This window comes from Musca domestica, unplaced genomic scaffold, assembly GCF_030504385.1.
Source record: "Musca domestica strain aabys unplaced genomic scaffold, Musca_domestica.polishedcontigs.V.1.1 21, whole genome shotgun sequence".
NCBI lineage: Eukaryota > Metazoa > Arthropoda > Insecta > Diptera > Muscidae > Musca > Musca domestica.
In genome coordinates, this window is record NW_026712258.1 from 4,563,357 (window position 1) to 4,584,107 (window position 20,751).

Genomic DNA, 20,751 nt, shown 5'->3' on the forward strand with positions numbered 1-20,751 from the left:
CCAGTTTAAATTTCAACTACATCAATGATTGGATTGTAAAAATAAAAAACACGTGCGGATAAAATATATTATCAAATGTGTATAGTGTTTTTGTTGCACTTTAAAAAGAGGAACGTTTTGATATTTTTAAAAGAAAGGAGTTTCAATTTAAAGAAAAATTCGGTTTGGAGTTTTTAAGGATATAAAATCTAGCCTCAGTATGAACTCAAAGTCATTCTAATTGTTAGCATGGCTGTCAGGCTAATGTAATGAGGAACATTGTAGGAATCCAGAATATGAAGTATTTAAAAAACTATTCGAACTATCATAGCATATTTTCGGGGGAACCACTTACTGAGGAAACAATTAGAAATCTTGGTAGTTGTAAACCTCAACCTATAACACTTAGCGGAGAAGAGCTATATCAAAATGCATAATCTTTAACAATAGCTGGTTAAACGAAGCAGCATGAAAGCGGTGATCACAAATTGAGTGAAATAAACCCAAACGATTTGAATGAACTTAAAAATTTTATAAAGAAAGATGTAATTATTCTAAAAAACTAGCAATAGGTTTTAAATATTTTATTAAAAGCTTAAGGAAAATAAATTACAAGAATATTGAATGAAAAACATATACAAACATTCTATAATATATTAGAGTGATAGAGGAAAACTTTTATTTTATAAAGATAAAATGAGAAATCAAATGATTGCTTTTATAAATAGCTGACGGTATTCAAGAAAATCATACAGTTGAACATCAAGACTCTTCAGGCATGGATTTGGTAAATTCTTTCAACGTTTTTTAAGTTTAAAAAAGTTTTGAGTATGAAGGAAATGGAGCGTGATAAGGAATATGTCATTAGCGGTGCATATAAGACTCAAACTAAATATGGAAATAAAATATTTTTGATGTTGCACAATTCAATTCTTTATCTACCAGCTAGAGTTCTTTCCCTTGGAGATGAAGCCGCGATGAAATCTTTACATGATGAGAATGAAAGTACATTATTCAAGTTGGAGTTGAAACAATTTTTACCAACGGAATACTTCTATTCTCCATATACAGCATAATGTTATTGAATGTATTAATGTCTGGATACCATTATAGTGGTGAAGCGGATAAAGCTACATGTTATTTCTGTGGATCTGAAATTTGTTGCTTGAATAAAACAGATTCGCCCATTTGTGGACACTTACGTTGGTCTAGGAACTTCCTCTTATGAGAAGATGTAAAACTAATAACATACCCATACAGTAAGAATATTTAAATAAGCTACTTCCAGAAATGGGTAATGGTGTATGTGGGATGCATTCAATATACACTGAATCAAAAAAGTCTCTGTACAACGACTAGTAGTTGAAGAATATTAGAATTTATAACATACCCATACAGTAAGAAGATTTAAATAAGCTACTTCCAGAAATGGGTAATGATGTATGTGGGATGCATACAATATATATTCCAGAAGAAAAAATATTACAAAAAACAAATATCTTAAAAATAGCTTTTTATATAGGTTGTATAATAATATCTTAACATTTTGCTCAAAATAAAACACATGCCATTTCTTTAAATTTTTTTATTTATTAATTTATGATCATACAAATTATTCTTAATAAATATTTGTCTATTAAATACAATCCTTTGTTAATAAAACATCTAAACGAGTTGCTTCTTTGCATTCTTGGCTGAGTTTACAGCTTTCGTATGGATGATCCACTGGTGGCTAACGCATCTACAGCACCAAGTGCAATTAATATCGGTATGATTGTTAGGAATTCACCAATTTTTGGTACTCGCATAAACCTGGGAATAACCACATTGGTTTTTTTCCTTTAAATGATTGTCCTAATGCATTTTGGTCAATTTTGATGGCGCTTCCAATATCATTTGGCTTCTTCTTTTTTAAAATCGCTGTTGCATTTTTCACTGCCGTAGAAAATAATTTTTTCTGCATTCCACTTTTGCAAGTACATCCATACCTAATTTAGATTTAGCGTTCATAGTGTTAGTAACCAAATAGGTATTTATTTTTTGCTCCAGGTGCTATCTTCAGCTTTAACTCGGTTCCAAGCCCTCTCAGCTAATTGTCTATCGGCTTTGTTTCGTTCGTTTATATCTTTGGCTTTCGAAAACTCAATATCGTGAAGTTTACAAGCGGAATTTAAGACATTTATCCCCTTGTCATCTAATTCAAACTTTTTTTTTAATTTAATGCCAGATCCACAATATTGATAGCCAGGTAAATTAAGCTCGAATGGAAGAGAGTCTATGATTTTATTCATCAAATCTCCTCCTCGAGTGATTCGTTTGCAATTAAATTTATTTTTATAATAAACAACCATTTTATACAGTTAAAGGTTATCTAGATATTAAATTGAATAATAATAAAACAGTAGTGATACACCTAAACATAGTCAACTTTTACCTAATTCTATTAATGCTGTAATAGTAGTTCCATTAAATTGCGGAAAACAAGTGTAATTATATGTTTAATTGAGGGTCCAAATGGAATAAAATTTAAGAAAATATATTTATATTTAAAGTCACTCCATCAACCAAAATATATTCAGAAGAATTTTAATCATCAATTAACGGGATGGGCCTCAACATTTGCGGAAAATACCAATGTTATACAACCGAATGAAGCCGAAGAATATTCTATTATGATATTCGATGATGTTGCTTGTGAAAAACAAAATAATATTCGTGCATATTTTTGCATGGGTAGACATAGAAATATAGATTCCTTCTATTTATGTCAAACCTACACCTGAAATCCTAAACACCTTATAAGAGATAATGCTAACTTTAAAATCGCTTTTAAACAAGATTTCATCAATATGAAGTATATTTTCAAGGAGCATGTTGGAGGAGATATGATCTGCATTATAACCTCGATATCAAAAATAAAAAAAAAAACAAATAAAAACTTGGCACAACTATCGGACGACATCGACGCAGTCAACAAAGTTTACGTAAAAAAGAAAAGAAATAAACCGTCTCAAAAAGGATATAAAACATATAAGAGATGAAAAAAGTGTTGGATTCCTAATGTCAATACCACAAAGTATTATTTTTAATAAAATTCTTAATATATAAAAATACGCTTAGGCTGAAGATGCATGCACAGCGTGAAAAAAAAAATAATTGCTGGTCGAGCACATAAAAACTTGCAAACAGATGATGTGAGTTTTTTTAATAAAGACTTTAAGAAACTAAAAAGCTATACATGGAATAAAATAATATATATATATATATATATATATATATATATATATATATATATATATATATATATATATATATATGTATAGTATATATATATATATATATATATATATATACATATATATATATATATATATATATATATATAGTACTGTACTATAGTACTTTCGCATAAAGTCAATCCAAATCATAAACCCAGTAACATATAATCTGGAGGAGATTATGAATGCTCCTTAATTGATTTTCATTTATCTAATTCTATACCCAATGCTGATTTCGATAATAATTTATTTCATATTGGAAGACAAATAATAGAGATCCCTATTGGTTCATACGATCATATGGCTGCCTATATTAAGACATCATATAGCAACGAAAATAAATTATTGCTAATAACAATACACTACAGACTGAGTATTTTCCTCCCACCCAATTGATTTTAACCAAAAACGTTCTATAAGTTCACTAATTGGGTTTATCGGTGGAAACTTATCGCGAGGATAATGCTCGCAACTCCCTATCAATAAGTAACAGTAAGCGCTATTCAAATTCAATGTAATATTACAACGGGATCTTAAATGAATAATACACCTGTGCATACTTTACATGAGTTCGGGATAAACGTTTCCCCTGGAAATAAAATGAATGAAATACCTAGTAACTTAATTTATTTAGCAGTGAATGTGAAAGAAATAAGTTCTCTCAAAATTTAGATTACTGATCAAGAACAACGTCTAATAAATTTTCGAGGTGAAGAAATTGCTCTGCGACTGCATTTGAGACCTATAGCGAAATGATTATCTATAATAAATACTTAAAAAAGCAAACGAACAATTTTTGAAATCTATTAAATAATGCGTAAAAGAAAATATCTGAAATATTAAAAGTTGAAGACGCACCGTTCTCAAATGATAACATTATTAAAAAAAGATTATCATAGTTACATGTCTTATTCCGTTCTTTAAAAAATAAAGATGAAATAATAATCACAATACAAAATCAAGATTTATACGTTTTACCGAGCGAAAGTTACATTTACGTTAAAGGTCTAATTACATTATCAACTGGAGAAATTACAGCAAACGCTAGCTTACGCAACAGCTGCATTGCATTCTTGTTTTGTTCGATTGTTCCCAACGCCTCATATTCCCGCCCCTGCCGACCGAGAGGGCCACCTCCCCATAACGTAGGGAGCACGTACACCCCATAGCCCGGATTATAGGGGGTTAGTAGACTTGGGAAACTGGCTACATGAGAACATCAGCCGGTATAACAATTAAAAAGAATTAAAGTATCTAAACTAAACTACAGTAAAACTAAACAATACAAAATCACAGAAAATAAATCTGGCAACTATTTTATAAACTAAGAACGTAGGATACAGTTTTTTATGACATGCAAGGGTTCACACAAAGAAATGGTGTTATATAATTAACAAATAAATGCACTTAATGTCGTTCTGGCAATGGCGTATGCGAATCTGCGTCATCCATTCTGCTATAAACTCATTGGTTCTATTTTTTCTATGGACAGTCAAAATTTTGGTAAATCGACATTTTCACGAAAGTCTGTAAAAATGTTCGGAAGTGTGCAATTAGCAAATAAATGCATTAAATATCGTTCTGACAATGGCGTATGCAATTCTGCATCATCCATTCTGCTATTAACTCATTGGTTCTATACACTTCGGAGAGGATTATTTACTTCATAGTTCGATTTTGCTAATGTTAGTTTAAGTGGTATGTAATAACGCGTATTTCGCGAGGGGACATTGAATTTAGTTTCACCAGTTAAAAACTCAGAATCAATTTGGCCACGCAAAAGTTTGATGATAAAAATACATCTAAGCATTCTCTAGTGTTGGAAGATCGATAAGTTTAAGCCGATTCTCATAAGGTGAGAGAAGTTCATTTGAATTCCATCCTAAACCTCTCAGAGCAAACAAAAGAAATTGGACCTGTACAGACTCTATCTTTTTTGAATATATTTTATAGAAAGGACTCCAAAGTACGCAGCCATATTCTAACGTAGGTCGAACAAGGCTGATAAATAAGCGTTTGGTGACATAAGGATCGTCGAATTCCTTAGACCAACGTTTTATAAATCCTAGTAAAGACTTTGCTTTATTAACACAAGACTCAATATGTAAATTAAAACGTAATTTATTGTCTAATATGACATTATCCAATTTGTAAGAACCTATGAAATAGTTGTAGTTCATATGCAGAGATCTATATAAGGACAATTTTTTAAATTTTTTTAAATCTAATGACATTCCATTGACACTACACCAATGTGCAAGAGAATACAGGCCCTGTTGCAGATTAAGCGATACGTTGTGAAAATTAAGAGTGCAGAAAAGTTTAACATCGTAAGCAAACATTAATATTTTTGAGTCGCGAATAGTAGATGGAAGGTCATTTAAATAAAGTACAAAAAGTAGTGGACCTAAATGGCTACCCTGAGGAACACCAGAAAATACTGTAATATTTTTAGAGAGAGTATTATTAAAAGATACCTTTTGGGTACGGTCATGCAAATAAGACGATATCCATTTTAGGAGAATTGTAGAGAAACCCATTAAGTCAAGTTTATATATTAACAAATTATGCACCACCGTACGGAAAGCTTCACTGAAATCAGTATATATAATATCAGTTTGGAGATTTTTTGAGAATCCAGTGTTAACATTAGAGACCAATTCTAATAAATTTGTCAAAGTTGATCTTCCTTTAAGAAAACCATGCTGGAGTGGTGATACTATAGATGTAACGAAATGAGTTATTCGTTGTGTAACCAAACGCTCAAAAAGTTTGGGAATTCCACTTGGTTTTGCAATGCCCCTATAATTTTCAATAACACATCTACTGTCAGCTTTATGCAATGGAATAATAAAGCTCGAACGCCAAATAAAAGGAAAATACCCTAGGGTTAACGAAGTATTAAAAATACTTGTTAGAGGAAGATATAGTTCATGTGGACATCATTTTGAAATGAAAGACGGTACACCATCTGGACCCTGTGAATTTGAACATTTCAATGAAAGTAGACCTTTCAACACTTCATCTGATGTGAGAATAATATGATTAAAATGATTAAGTTTATTAATATTATAAGAGTATTTTACACCCTTAGTGGAATGTCTGGAATACGTACTTTGAAAAAAATCTGCAAACATATCTGCTATTTACTTAGGTTCACACGACTCTCTACTACCGAATCGTATACTACTGGGAAATTCACGGACTTTTCTTTTTGAATTAACGAATTTATAACAGTTCTTAGGATTTTTATAGAAGCTGTTTCTCATCTTGACTAGGTATTCAGTGTAACATTTAGAATTTTCAGTGTTGTATAAACTTCTAGCTTTTGTATAATTAGTAAAGTTTATGGTAGAATTGATTTTTTTAAATTTTTTAAATAACCTGGTTTTTATGTTACGCAAGCACCTAAGTTGTGGGGTAAACCAAACTGGACCCCTATCACAGCACATTTTTACAAGTGGGACTGATGTTTCTAATGCATTGTTAATAATTTTATAAAAGCTTTAAATACAAAAATCCAAATTACCTTCAAAACACCAATTTATATTGGACAAACAAATTCAATCTTAGGGTGTTCTGTAACAAAAATATGTTCTGAGGCAATGGAATTATGAACGGCAATGAAAACTCCTCCACCCATTTTATTTAAGCTGTCTTTTCTGTACATTTGGCACTGATCAGATAAAATCTCAGTGTCACGAATTTGTGGTTTTAACCATGTTTCCGTGAATACCAAAATTTTGAAATCACAGTCACAGGATTTTAAATAAATATTTCTAAGTTTAGTGTTAAGACCTCTCACGTTTTGATAAAGAAGATATAGAGATTTAGTTAGTTTTTTGACAGTGCATCGAAAGATTAACTGGTAAATTAACGGGGTTTGTTCTTTATTTGATGAAATCCGAAATGAACTCAATGATATTGAAATGGATCGTACACGTAATTTAGGAGCACCGAGCACCATAAAAAATTTCGCATCTCTCACAAGTCTTGAAAGCAATATGATGAGAAATGCTGGGTGGAATAATGGTGATGATTTATCTATGAGTGTCTTTAATTTTTGTATACCCCTTAAAATGCTACTGGGGTTTGGAGAAAATTATAAAAAATAATATTAAATAGCAAGCATGATCTTATTATGCTGCGCAGTTCAAGATATTATAATGCCTGCTATTCTATAGATCCCAAGGAAAAATTAAATTTGCATCTGATAAACATACGTTTATCAGATCCGTCGGAGTTGTAAGATGTAACAGTATAATTTGAAACTAATACCCAAATACCTGCAGGTGTATCTGCATATTCCCTTATCGTTCATGATCGATTGATTGAATATAACCCATTAAATGGTATTGCTTGCAAAATTATGTAATAGTTATACAAACATTATTATAATACTACCTACGATTCTCTACTACCGAATCGTATACTACTGGGAAATCCACGGACTTTTCTTTTTGAATTAACGAATTTATAAAAGTTCTTAGGATTTTTATAGAGGCTGTTTCTTATCTTGACTAGGTATTTAGAGTAACATTTAGAATTTTCAGTGTTGTACAAACTTCTAGCTTTGGTATAATTAGTAAAGTTTATGGTAGAATTGATTTTTTTACATTTTTTAAATAAACTGCTTTTTATGTTACGTAAGCGTCTAAGTTGTGGGGTAAACCAAACTGGACCCCTATCACAGCACATTTTTACAAGTGGGACTGAGGTTTCTAATGCATTGTTAATAATTTTATAAAAGCTTGAAATATGAAAATCCAAATTACCTTCAAAACACCAATTTATATTGGATAATGTAGAACGCAGCAGATCAACGTTAGTCTTGCCAAAGTTTAACTTACGCGACTTATTTTGAGACGAAGTATGTACTGTTTGAATATTACTAAGTTCAATGGCTACCATAAGAGTAGGATGATACATATCCTCTGGCTCTGAGAAAGGAGTGCTTCTGCACACAGAAGAAGTTAAGGATGAAGAAAAAATACATCTAATAATTTACCTTTAGCATTAAATATAGAATTTATTTGATAAAGACATTGCTCAAATATGATTTCCCAAAAAGATGACATCTCAGTAGAAAGTTCTTTAGAAGATACTGGTACATAATCTACAATATTTTCTCCTAGGACCTATGCTAGATTAGGCAGATTGAAATCCCCCAGACAAATCATTTCCGCGTTGGAGGAATGATATAATGAAACCTCTTTTATTAAGGCTGAATGCATAAGATAAGTATCCATGTCTGAATTTGAAGGAATATATGAACAAGTTATAATAAAATTACAATTTAGCTATTTTAATTAAACACAAACAAATTCAATCTTAGGGTGTTCTGTAACAAAAATATGTTCTGAGGCAATGGAATTATGAACGGCAATGAAAACTCCTCCACCCATTTTATTTAATCTGTCTTTTCTGTAAATTTGGTACTGATCAGATAAAATCTCAGTGTCACGAATTTGTGGTTTTAACCATGTTTCCGTGAATACCAAAATTTTGAAATCACAGTCACAGGATTTTAAATAAATATTTCTAAGTTTAGTGTTCAGATCTCTCACGTTTTGATAAAGAAGAGATAGAGATTTAGTTAGTTTTTTGACAGTGCATCGAAAGATTAACTGGTAAATTAACGGGGTTTTTTCTTTATTTGATGAAATCCGATATGAACTCAATGATATTGAAATGGATCGTACACGTCATTTAGGAGCACCGAGCACCATAAAAAAATTCGCATCTCTCACAAGTCTTGAAAGCAATATGATGAGAAATGCTGGATGGAATAATGGTGAGGATTTTTCTATGAGTGTTTTTAATTTTTGTATACCCCTTAAAATGCTATTGGAGTTAGCAGAAAATTATCAAAAAATAATATTAAATAGCAAGCATGATCTTATTATGCTGCACAGTTCAAGATATCATAATGCCTGCTATTCTATAGATCCCAAGGAAAAATTAAATTTGCAAATTACTAACATATCATGGAGAATACCCCACATACGTTTATCAGATCCGTCGAAGTTGTAAGATATAACAGTATAATTTGAAACTAATACCCAAATACCTTCAGGTGTATCTATATATTCCCTTATCGTTCATGATCGATTGATTGAATATAACCCATTAAATTGTATTGCTTGCAAAATTATGTAATAGTTATACACACTTTATTATAATACTTCCTATTATAAAAATAAATAAAACAATAAAGGAATTTTTTAAAAATATATCACAGTGTTTTATTTTATAATTATAACATATTTATATATTAAAAAAAGGAAGTATAATGAATATATATTAATGATGATTATTATAAATTAAAAAAAAAAAACATTGAATCGGTATCCATTGCTTCAAATAATAAATTCCTAAAATTGTTTTCCCGTTCTATAGCAACATGTCCCCAGACATATGTACTTATTTTATCTTCTCTAACCATAAAAGTGTTATGCAAGTAATAAGTGGTAAAAAATTAATATTTATTCTATTATTTAAATATTATATTTATAAAAAAGATAGCTATTATTTATTAATTAAGAAAAAACCCAATGAAAACCATAATAAACACTGTTGATATCCTGCCGTCTTCCCACGAACAGATGAATGAATGACTGCAGAACGAAGCGTTATTTATTAAGTGCTTCAACAGAATCGATATCCATTGCTTCATTTAATGAATTCCTAGAATTGTTTTCCCGTTCTATAGCAACATGTCCCCAGACATATGAACTTATCTTATCTTCTCTAACCATTCTTTTCGTATTTCTTTATATATTTATAAATTTCTTTATATATATATTGAACGTAATAATCTAGGAGCTCAATCTCTTATAGTTAAACCACGCTTTCATAGTATTGCAGAATTTTCAAAACATCTTTGGGCTGTTCAAAGGGAGCGTTTATGCGTTACATATGATAAGTCTATATATTTGGGATTTTGTATACTTGAATAAGCTAAATGAAAACTGTATGATTTTCATTACGAATATATGAAAAAGAAATTTTAAAGATACGAAAAGAGTGGTTAGAAAAGATAAAATAAGTTCATATGCCTGGGCAAATGTTACTATAGAACGGGAAAACAATTTTAGGAATTTATTAAATGAAGCAATGGATATCGATGCAACGTTTTTTAATTTATTATCATCATTATTAATATATATTCATTATACTTCCTATTTTGTAAATATATAAATATGTTATAATTATAAAATAAAACACTGTGATATATTTTTAAAAAAATTCGTTACTGTTTTATTTATTTTTATAATAGCTAGTATTATAATAAAGCGTGTATAACTATTACATAATTTTGCAAGCAATACCATTTAATGGGTTATATTCAATCAATCGATCATGGGCCAAATATATGTGGTTTAAAAATGTTCATCTAAATCGGATAATAAATGCGTCCTGCATTTTGCTCACAGCAATGCATGGACGGACGGGCTTATGTTACAAACAAATGCAGAAAGACATAATACCTTTACCATTATGTGGTGTAAGGTGTAATGAAAGAGATGGGCAATTCAAACAGAAAATGGGGAATAGATTAAATTTGATGTAGGGTATATGTAAAAACATTGACCGATATCATCAATTTGTAATGCAATATGTTCGAGAGTGTTCCAGATGAATACAGCTCTATTTAAAATATAATTACTTCGATTTCACAATCGGCCACGTGACGCCATGGAATATAATCTCTTTTACATGCTTTTACATTAAGTTTATTAATACTATAAGAGTATTTTACACCCTTAGTGGAATGTCTGGAATACGTACTTTGAAAAAAATCTGCAAACATATCTGCTATTTACTTAGGTTCACACGACTCTCTACTACCGAATCGCATACTACTGGGAAATTCACGGACTTTTCTTTTTGAATTAACGAATTTATAACAGTTCTTAGGATTTTTATAGAAGCTGTTTCTCATCTTGACTAGGTATTCAGTGTAACATTTAGAATTTTCAGTGTTGTATAAACTTCTAGCTTTTGTATAATTAGTAAAGTTTATGGTAGAATTGATTTTTTTAAATTTTTTAAATAACCTGGTTTTTATGTTACGCAAGCACCTAAGTTGTGGGGTAAACCAAACTGGACCCCTATCACAGCACATTTTTACAAGTGGGACTGATGTTTCTAATGCATTGTTAATAATTTTATAAAAGCTTTAAATACAAAAATCCAAATTACCTTCAAAACACCAATTTATATTGGACAAACAAATTCAATCTTAGGGTGTTCTGTAACAAAAATATGTTCTGAGGCAATGGAATTATGAACGGCAATGAAAACTCCTCCACCCATTTTATTTAAGCTGTCTTTTCTGTACATTTGGCACTGATCAGATAAAATCTCAGTGTCACGAATTTGTGGTTTTAACCATGTTTCCGTGAATACCAAAATTTTGAAATCACAGTCACAGGATTTTAAATAAATATTTCTAAGTTTAGTGTTTTGATAAAGAAGATATAGAGATTTAGTTAGTTTTTTGACAGTGCATCGAAAGATTAACTGGTAAATTAACGGGGTTTGTTCTTTATTTGATGAAATCCGAAATGAACTCAATGATATTGAAATGGATCGTACACGTAATTTAGGAGCACCGAGCACCATAAAAAATTTCGCATCTCTCACAAGTCTTGAAAGCAATATGATGAGAAATGCTGGGTGGAATAATGGTGATGATTTATCTATGAGTGTCTTTAATTTTTGTATACCCCTTAAAATGCTACTGGGGTTTGCAGAAAATTATAAAAAATAATATTAAATAGCAAGCATGATCTTATTATGCTGCGCAGTTCAAGATATTATAATGCCTGCTATTCTATAGATCCCAAGGAAAAATTAAATTTGCATCTGATAAACATACGTTTATCAGATCCGTCGGAGTTGTAAGATGTAACAGTATAATTTGAAACTAATACCCAAATACCTGCAGGTGTATCTGCATATTCCCTTATCGTTCATGATCGATTGATTGAATATAACCCATTAAATGGTATTGCTTGCAAAATTATGTAATAGTTATACAAACATTATTATAATACTACCTACGATTCTCTACTACCGAATCGTATACTACTGGGAAATCCACGGACTTTTCTTTTTGAATTAACGAATTTATAAAAGTTCTTAGGATTTTTATAGAGGCTGTTTCTTATCTTGACTAGGTATTTAGAGTAACATTTAGAATTTTCAGTGTTGTACAAACTTCTAGCTTTGGTATAATTAGTAAAGTTTATGGTAGAATTGATTTTTTTACATTTTTTAAATAAACTGCTTTTTATGTTACGTAAGCGTCTAAGTTGTGGGGTAAACCAAACTGGACCCCTATCACAGCACATTTTTACAAGTGGGACTGAGGTTTCTAATGCATTGTTAATAATTTTATAAAAGCTTGAAATACGAAAATCCAAATTACCTTCAAAACACCAATTTATATTGGATAATGTAGAACGCAGCAGATCAACGTTAGTCTTGCCAAAGTTTAACTTACGCGACTTATTTTGAGACGAAGTATGTACTGTTTGAATATTACTAAGTTCAATGGCTACCATAAGAGTAGGATGATACATATCCTCTGGCTCTGAGAAAGGAGTGCTTCTGCACACAGAAGAAGTTAAGGATGAAGAAAAAATACATCTAATAATTTACCTTTAGCATTAAATATAGAATTTATTTGATAAAGACATTGCTCAAATATGATTTCCCAAAAAGATGACATCTCAGTAGAAAGTTCTTTAGAAGATACTGGTACATAATCTACAATATTTTCTCCTAGGACCTATGCTAGATTAGGCAGATTGAAATCCCCCAGACAAATCATTTCCGCGTTGGAGGAATGATATAATGAAACCTCTTTTATTAAGGCTGAATGCATAAGATAAGTATCCATGTCTGAATTTGAAGGAATATATGAACAAGTTATAATAAAATTACAATTTAGATATTTTAATTAAACACAAACAAATTCAATATTAGGGTGTTCTGTAACAAAAATATGTTCTGAGGCAATGGAATTATGAACGGCAATGAAAACTCCTCCACCCATTTTATTTAATCTGTCTTTTCTGTAAATTTGGTACTGATCAGATAAAATCTCAGTGTCACGAATTTGTGGTTTTAACCATGTTTCCGTGAATACCAAAATTTTGAAATCACAGTCACAGGATTTTAAATAAATATTTCTAAGTTTAGTGTTCAGATCTCTCACGTTTTGATAAAGAAGAGATAGAGATTTAGTTAGTTTTTTGACAGTGCATCGAAAGATTAACTGGTAAATTAACGGGGTTTTTTCTTTATTTGATGAAATCCGATATGAACTCAATGATATTGAAATGGATCGTACACGTCATTTAGGAGCACCGAGCACCATAAAAAAATTCGCATCTCTCACAAGTCTTGAAAGCAATATGATGAGAAATGCTGGATGGAATAATGGTGAGGATTTATCTATGAGTGCTTTTAATTTTTGTATACCCCTTAAAATGCTATTGGAGTTAGCAGAAAATTATCAAAAAATAATATTAAATAGCAAGCATGATCTTATTATGCTGCACAGTTCAAGATATCATAATGCCTGCTATTCTATAGATCCCAAGGAAAAATTAAATTTGCAAATTACTAACATATCATGGAGAATACCCCACATACGTTTATCAGATCCGTCGAAGTTGTAAGATATAACAGTATAATTTGAAACTAATACCCAAATACCTTCAGGTGTATCTATATATTCCCTTATCGTTCATGATCGATTGATTGAATATAACCCATTAAATTGTATTGCTTGCAAAATTATGTAATAGTTATACACACTTTATTATAATACTACCTATTATAAAAATAAATAAAACAATAAAGGAATTTTTTAAAAATATATCACAGTGTTTTATTTTATAATTATAACATATTTATATATTAAAAAAAGGAAGTATAATGAATATATATTAATGATGATTATTATAAATTAAAAAAAACATTGAATCGGTATCCATTGCTTCAAATAATAAATTCCTAAAATTGTTTTCCCGTTCTATAGCAACATGTCCCCAGACATATGTACTTATTTTATCTTCTCTAACCATAAAAGTGTTATGCAAGTAATAAGTGGTAAAAAATTAATATTTATTCTATTATTTAAATATTATATTTATAAAAAAGATAGCTATTATTTATTAATTAAGAAAAAACTCAATGAAAACCATAATAAACACTGTTGATATCCTGCCGTCTTCCCACGAACAGATGAATGAATGACTGCAGAACGAAGCGTTATTTATTAAGTGCTTCAACAGAATCGATATCCATTGCTTCCTTTAATGAATTCCTAAAATTGTTTTCCCGTTCTATAGCAACATGTCCCCAGACATATGAACTTATCTTATCTTCTCTAACCATTCTTTTCGTATTTCTTTATATATTTATAAATTTCTTTATATATATATTGAACGTAATAATCTAGGAGCTCAATCTCTTATAGTTAAACCACGCTTTCATAGTATTGCAGAATTTTCAAAACATCTTTGGGCTGTTCAAAGGGAGCGTTTATGCGTTACATATGATAAGTCTATATATTTGGGATTTTGTATACTTGAATAAGCTAAATGAAAACTGTATGATTTTCATTACGAATATATGAAAAAGAAATTTTAAAGATACGAAAAGAGTGGTTAGAAAAGATAAAATAAGTTCATATGCCTGGGCAAATGTTACTATAGAACGGGAAAACAATTTTAGGAATTTATTAAATGAAGCAATGGATATCGATGCAACGTTTTTTAATTTATAATCATCATTATTAATATATATTCATTATACTTCCTATTTTGTAAATATATAAATATGTTATAATTATAAAATAAAACACTGTGATATATTTTTAAAAAAATTCGTTACTGTTTTATTTATTTTTATAATAGCTAGTATTATAATAAAGCGTGTATAACTATTACATAATTTTGCAAGCAATACCATTTAATGGGTTATATTCAATCAATCGATCATGGGCCAAATATATGTGGTTTAAAAATGTTCATCTAAATCGGATAATAAATGCGTCCTGCATTTTGCTCACAGCAATGCATGGACGGACGGGCTTATGTTACAAACAAATGCAGAAAGACATAATACCTTTACCATTATGTGGTGTAAGGTGTAATGAAAGAGATGGACAATTCAAACAGAAAATGGAGAATAGATTAAATTTGATGTAGGGTATATGTAAAAACATTGACCGATATCACCAATTTGTAATGCAATATGTTCGAGAGTGTTCCAGATGAATACAGCTCTATTTAAAATATAATTACTTCGATTTCACAATCGGCCACGTGACGCCATGGAATATAATCTCTTTTACATGCTCCCCATAAAAGTGTTATGCAAATAATAAGTGATAAAAAATAAATACTTATTCTATTATTTAAATATTATATTTATAAAAAAGGTAGCTACTATTTATTAATTAAGAAAAAACTTAATGAAAACCATAATAACCACTGTTGATATCCTGCCGTCTTCCCACGAACAGATGAATGAATGACTGCAGAACGAAGCGTTATTTATTAAGTGCTTCAACAGTCATTTGCTATGAGCAAATATTTTTTTCTATTTTGCTATCACTCACTGTTTGCATAACATTTGTTTGTTCAATAAAAATAAAAAAAAAACTGAAAAAACCGCATTAAAAACATAAAACAAATCGAAATTGTTCTTATTCTTTCTTCGTTTATATAAACTAAATAATTGAATAACTTAACCATTATATAAAATTATATATTTAATGATTAATTTAATTTTTAATTGGTTACAATTGTTGTAACACAAAGCAACATTATAGTTTATGTTTGTTAACAAAAAGCAAGGGATAAAAATTCTAATCATTGGACAATGCCACAATATCCCAAGGTATACCTTTTTTTCAGAGATTAAAAATGTTTATACCCTACAACACTATGTGTTGGGACAAAAATTATTTAACACCTCTAAATATTGGTTTCCCACATAGGAAACTATATATGAATCTTCCTATCTTGCCGAGCTAAGTTGATCTATCTATGTATGTCCGGCCGTCCGTGAAAATGGAGGTGGGGTTAGGGTCAGAATAGAAGCCTATTGTTTTTGGAGATGATTGCAAAATATTTAGGTGTTGAAATGGACCAAAAAATTTTCCTGATTTTGCAGTTGTCTACAGGCGGCAATTATAAGCCAAACGACGCGGAAATTTACATGGAGTTAGTGTTTAGGACTGGGCAGAAGCTTACCAATTTGGCCATCGGACAATATTTAGCGGGTAAAGTAGACCCTAACTTTTATGTAAGAAAATATAAATATTTCCAGTAAACCATGAACATTTTAATCCCAGCCAAATCCCAGTCGAATCAAATACATTAAAAGGGCACTTGTGATTATTAAAAAGATGCTGATAGTTAAGAAATCGTATATATAGCAAAATAGGTACAATATATATTTGACTTACAATTTTGAATCTATGTACTTTTTCTAACAATAATCCGTTATCTAGACTTTGTTTCAATGTCTTATAATGTATAGCATATTCTTTTTTCGAAGCAAAGTCATGTATGTGAACAAAACGGCAAATAATTATGTCGTGGAGAGTTTTTGGATAGCGTAAGGTAAGCAGTAGCTGAATTTGGTTTGAATTTAATATCCTCAGGATTTGTAATCATTTCCTGCGGCTCCAACCACTTAAATTCTCCATGTGGGAGATATAGGTACAATCAATACCACAAAGTATTATTATTAATAGGGGAATATATATATATATATATATATATATATATATATATATATATATATATATATATATATATATATATATATATATAAAGATATATATATATATATATATATATATATATATATACATACATATATGTGAGGGTATATATATATATGAATGCGCCTTAATTGATTTTCATTCATCTAATTCTATACCCAATGTTGATTTCGATAATAATTTATTTCATATTGGAAAACAAATAATAGAGATCCCTATTGGTTCATACGATCATATGGCTGCCTATATTAAGACATCATATAGCAACGAAAATAAATTATTGCTAATAACAATACACTACAGCTTGAAGTATTTTCCTTCCACCCAATAAATTTTAACCAAAAACGTTCTATAAGTTCACTAATTGGGTTTATCGGTGGAAACTTATCGCCAGCATAATGCTCACATCTCCCTATCAATAAGTAACAGTAAGCGCTGTTCAAATTCAATGTAATATTACAACGGGAGCTTATATGAATAATACACCTGTGCATACTTTACATGAGTTCGGGATAAACGTTTCCCCTAGAAATAAAATGAATGAAATACCTAGTAACTTAATTTATTTAGCAGTGAATGTGAAAGAAATAAGTTCTCTCAAAATATAGATTACTGATCAAGAACAACGTCTAATAAATTTTCGAGGTGAAGAAATTGCTCTGCGACTGCATTTGAGACCTATAGCGAAATGATTATCTATAATAAATACTTAAAAAAGCAAACGAACAATTTTTGAAATCTATTAAATAATGCGTAAAAGAAAATATCTGAAATATTAAAATTTGAAGACACACCGTTCTCAAATGATAACATTATTAAAAAAGATTATCATAGTTACATGTCTTATATCCGTTCTTTAAAAAATAAAGATGAAATAATAATCACAATACAAAATCAAGATTTATGCGTTTTACCGAGCGAAAGTTACATTTACGTTAAAGGTCTAATTTCTTTTCTTTTTCTTTTCGTTCGTTCCCACGCCTCTCACACCCGCCCCTGCCGACCGAGGGGGCCACCTCCCTATACGTAGAGAGCGCGTACACACCAAAGTCCGGACTAAGGCGGGTTAGCAATGGTTTCGCACCGGCTACAGAAACTTCATCAGCCAGTAAATAAAATAACAAAAAATAACAGACACACACAGATTAGTAAACAAAGTTAACAAGGTACAGATTTTAAAAATTGCTGCTCATTGGCTGTGTCTACTGCACCGCAAAGGGAAATGTAGATCAAGTGCCAGATGATCAAGCAGCTTAGTAATTTATAACAGAATTTCAATCTACTGTTTACAACTATTACTCAAAGGCGAGTTCTACTAGTTCCGCTTGGGGAGATGTAGATAAGATGCCGTAAAATGAGTTTGGAAAATTAAGACAAAGACATGAAACAATTCACGAAATACTCATTAAACAAACAAAATTACATATGTAGAATATAGTTCTTTATTGTATTTAATGGATTACTTAAGCAAATAGTGTTAAATAAACTGTTATAAATAACACAAAGTGACCTCATAGGGTCGTTAAGCTCATAGTTAGTTCTCGCAAACGATAATTTTAAGGGTTCAAAATTACGAGTTCTGCGAGAAGGAACATTATAGTCTATTTCACCTATAAGAAATGGAGAATCAATGAGACCGCGTACTAATTTAATGATAAATAGTGCTCTTAACATAAGACGTCTTCTTTCAAGTGATGGGAGGTCAATTAACAATAACCGACTCTCATAAGGAGGAAGAGGTTCGGAAACGTTCCAGTTTAAACCAAGTAAAGCGAAAATTAAAAACTGAATTTGTACAGATTCAATTTTATCAGAGTAAAATTTATAAAATGGACTCCACAATATACAGCCATATTCTAATACTGGACGCACTAAGCTAACAAATAATCTTTTAGTTACGTAAGGATCATCAAACTCTTTAGACCAGCGCTTGATGAATCCTAGTAAAGATTTCGCTTTATTAACGCAAGAATCAATATGCAAATGAAACCGAAGCTTAGGATCTAATATTACGCCTAAATCAACAAACGAATCAACATTATCCAATTTGTGGGAGCCAATAAAGTAATTAGATAATAAAGGTTGGGATCGAAAGAAAGACAACTTTTTGCATTTTTTTAGATTAAGGGTCATACCATTTGCACTACACCAGTTTACGAGTGAGTATAAATCATATTGCAAAGAGATTTGATCGCTAAGTGAATTTGTGTGAAGAAAAAGCTTCACATCATCAGCGTACATTAAAATTTTGGAAAAACGAACTACGTTTGGAAGGTCATTAAGGTAAAGAACAAACAGTAATGGGCCCAAGTGACTTCCCTGGGGGACACCTGATGAAACAATGATGTTCTTCGAAGAGACATCATTAAAAATAACTCTTTGTGTACGATCATGTAAGTAGGAGGATATCCAGTTTAAGAGTGATGTTGGGAAACCCATTAAGTCTAGTTTTTGAAGCAAGAGTTTATGAACTACCGTATCAAAAGCTTTGCTAAAATCAGTGTAAATAACGTCAGTCTGTTGCTTATTCACAAAGCCTTTATGAACATGACAAGCAAATTCTAATAGATTAGTAATTGTAGATCTACCTTTCATGAAACCGTGTTGACAAGGTGAAATTATGCTTTTTATGTAGTGTAATATTCTTCGTGATACCAAAAGTTCGAAGAGTTTAGGAATGGCGCTTAATTTAGCGATACATCTATAATTACTGATGACACTCCTATTTCCTGATTTATGCAGGGGAATAACAAAACTCGATCGCCAAAAGCATGGGAAATATCCTTTAGATAGGGAGAAATTAAACATTTTAGTGAGAGGTACAGAAATTTCACTAGCACAAGATTTTAAAATGTACGTTGGAACGCCGTCAGGGCCTGGAGAGAATGAGGAGCGTAGTGTTCTTAACCCATAGAAAACTTCGTCATCTGTCAGGATAATACGGGGAAAATGATTTAATTTCTCAATATTATAGCTGTAAGAACCATTAAAAGTATTCTGGCTATAAGAAGATTGAAAGAACTCAGCAAATAAATTAGAAATCACTAAGTTGTCAGAAGATTCACTACTGCCAAGTTTCATACTGCTGGGAAATTTATGTGCTTTCTTTTTGGAATTTACAAATTTAAAAAAGTTTTTGGGATTATGTAGCAAGTTTTGTTTCATTTTTATTAAATATTGGGAATAACATTTGCAGTTTTCAGAGTTGTATCTATTCCTTGCGGAAGAATACTAGAATACACATAAGTCAATGTCATCACTTAGATGCCATACAGTGTTAGATAAAATAGAGCGCAGTTTAATAAGGTTTGTTTTCCCAAAGTTACGCCTATCAATAGAAGCATTAACATATTTAGAATTCAGGGAAGCGTTTCTTAATTCGAGGTCTATCGAAAGTGTAGGGTGATAACTGTCTTCAGGGAGTACATAGGGAGAGCATTTAGAAATCGAAATATTCAATGAAGACGAAAAAATTAAGTCTAACAGCCTGTCTTTAACATTTAATACATGGTTTACTTGGTACAGACAAAGCTCAAATATCTTATCCCAAAGATATCAAAACCTGTTGGGTAAGTCAGAGGTATGTAATCAAGAATATTTTCACCTGAGGTCCAAGATACCCAAGGAAGGTTAAAATCCCCTAAACAAATTAATGCAGTATTATCTGTAAGCAACGAA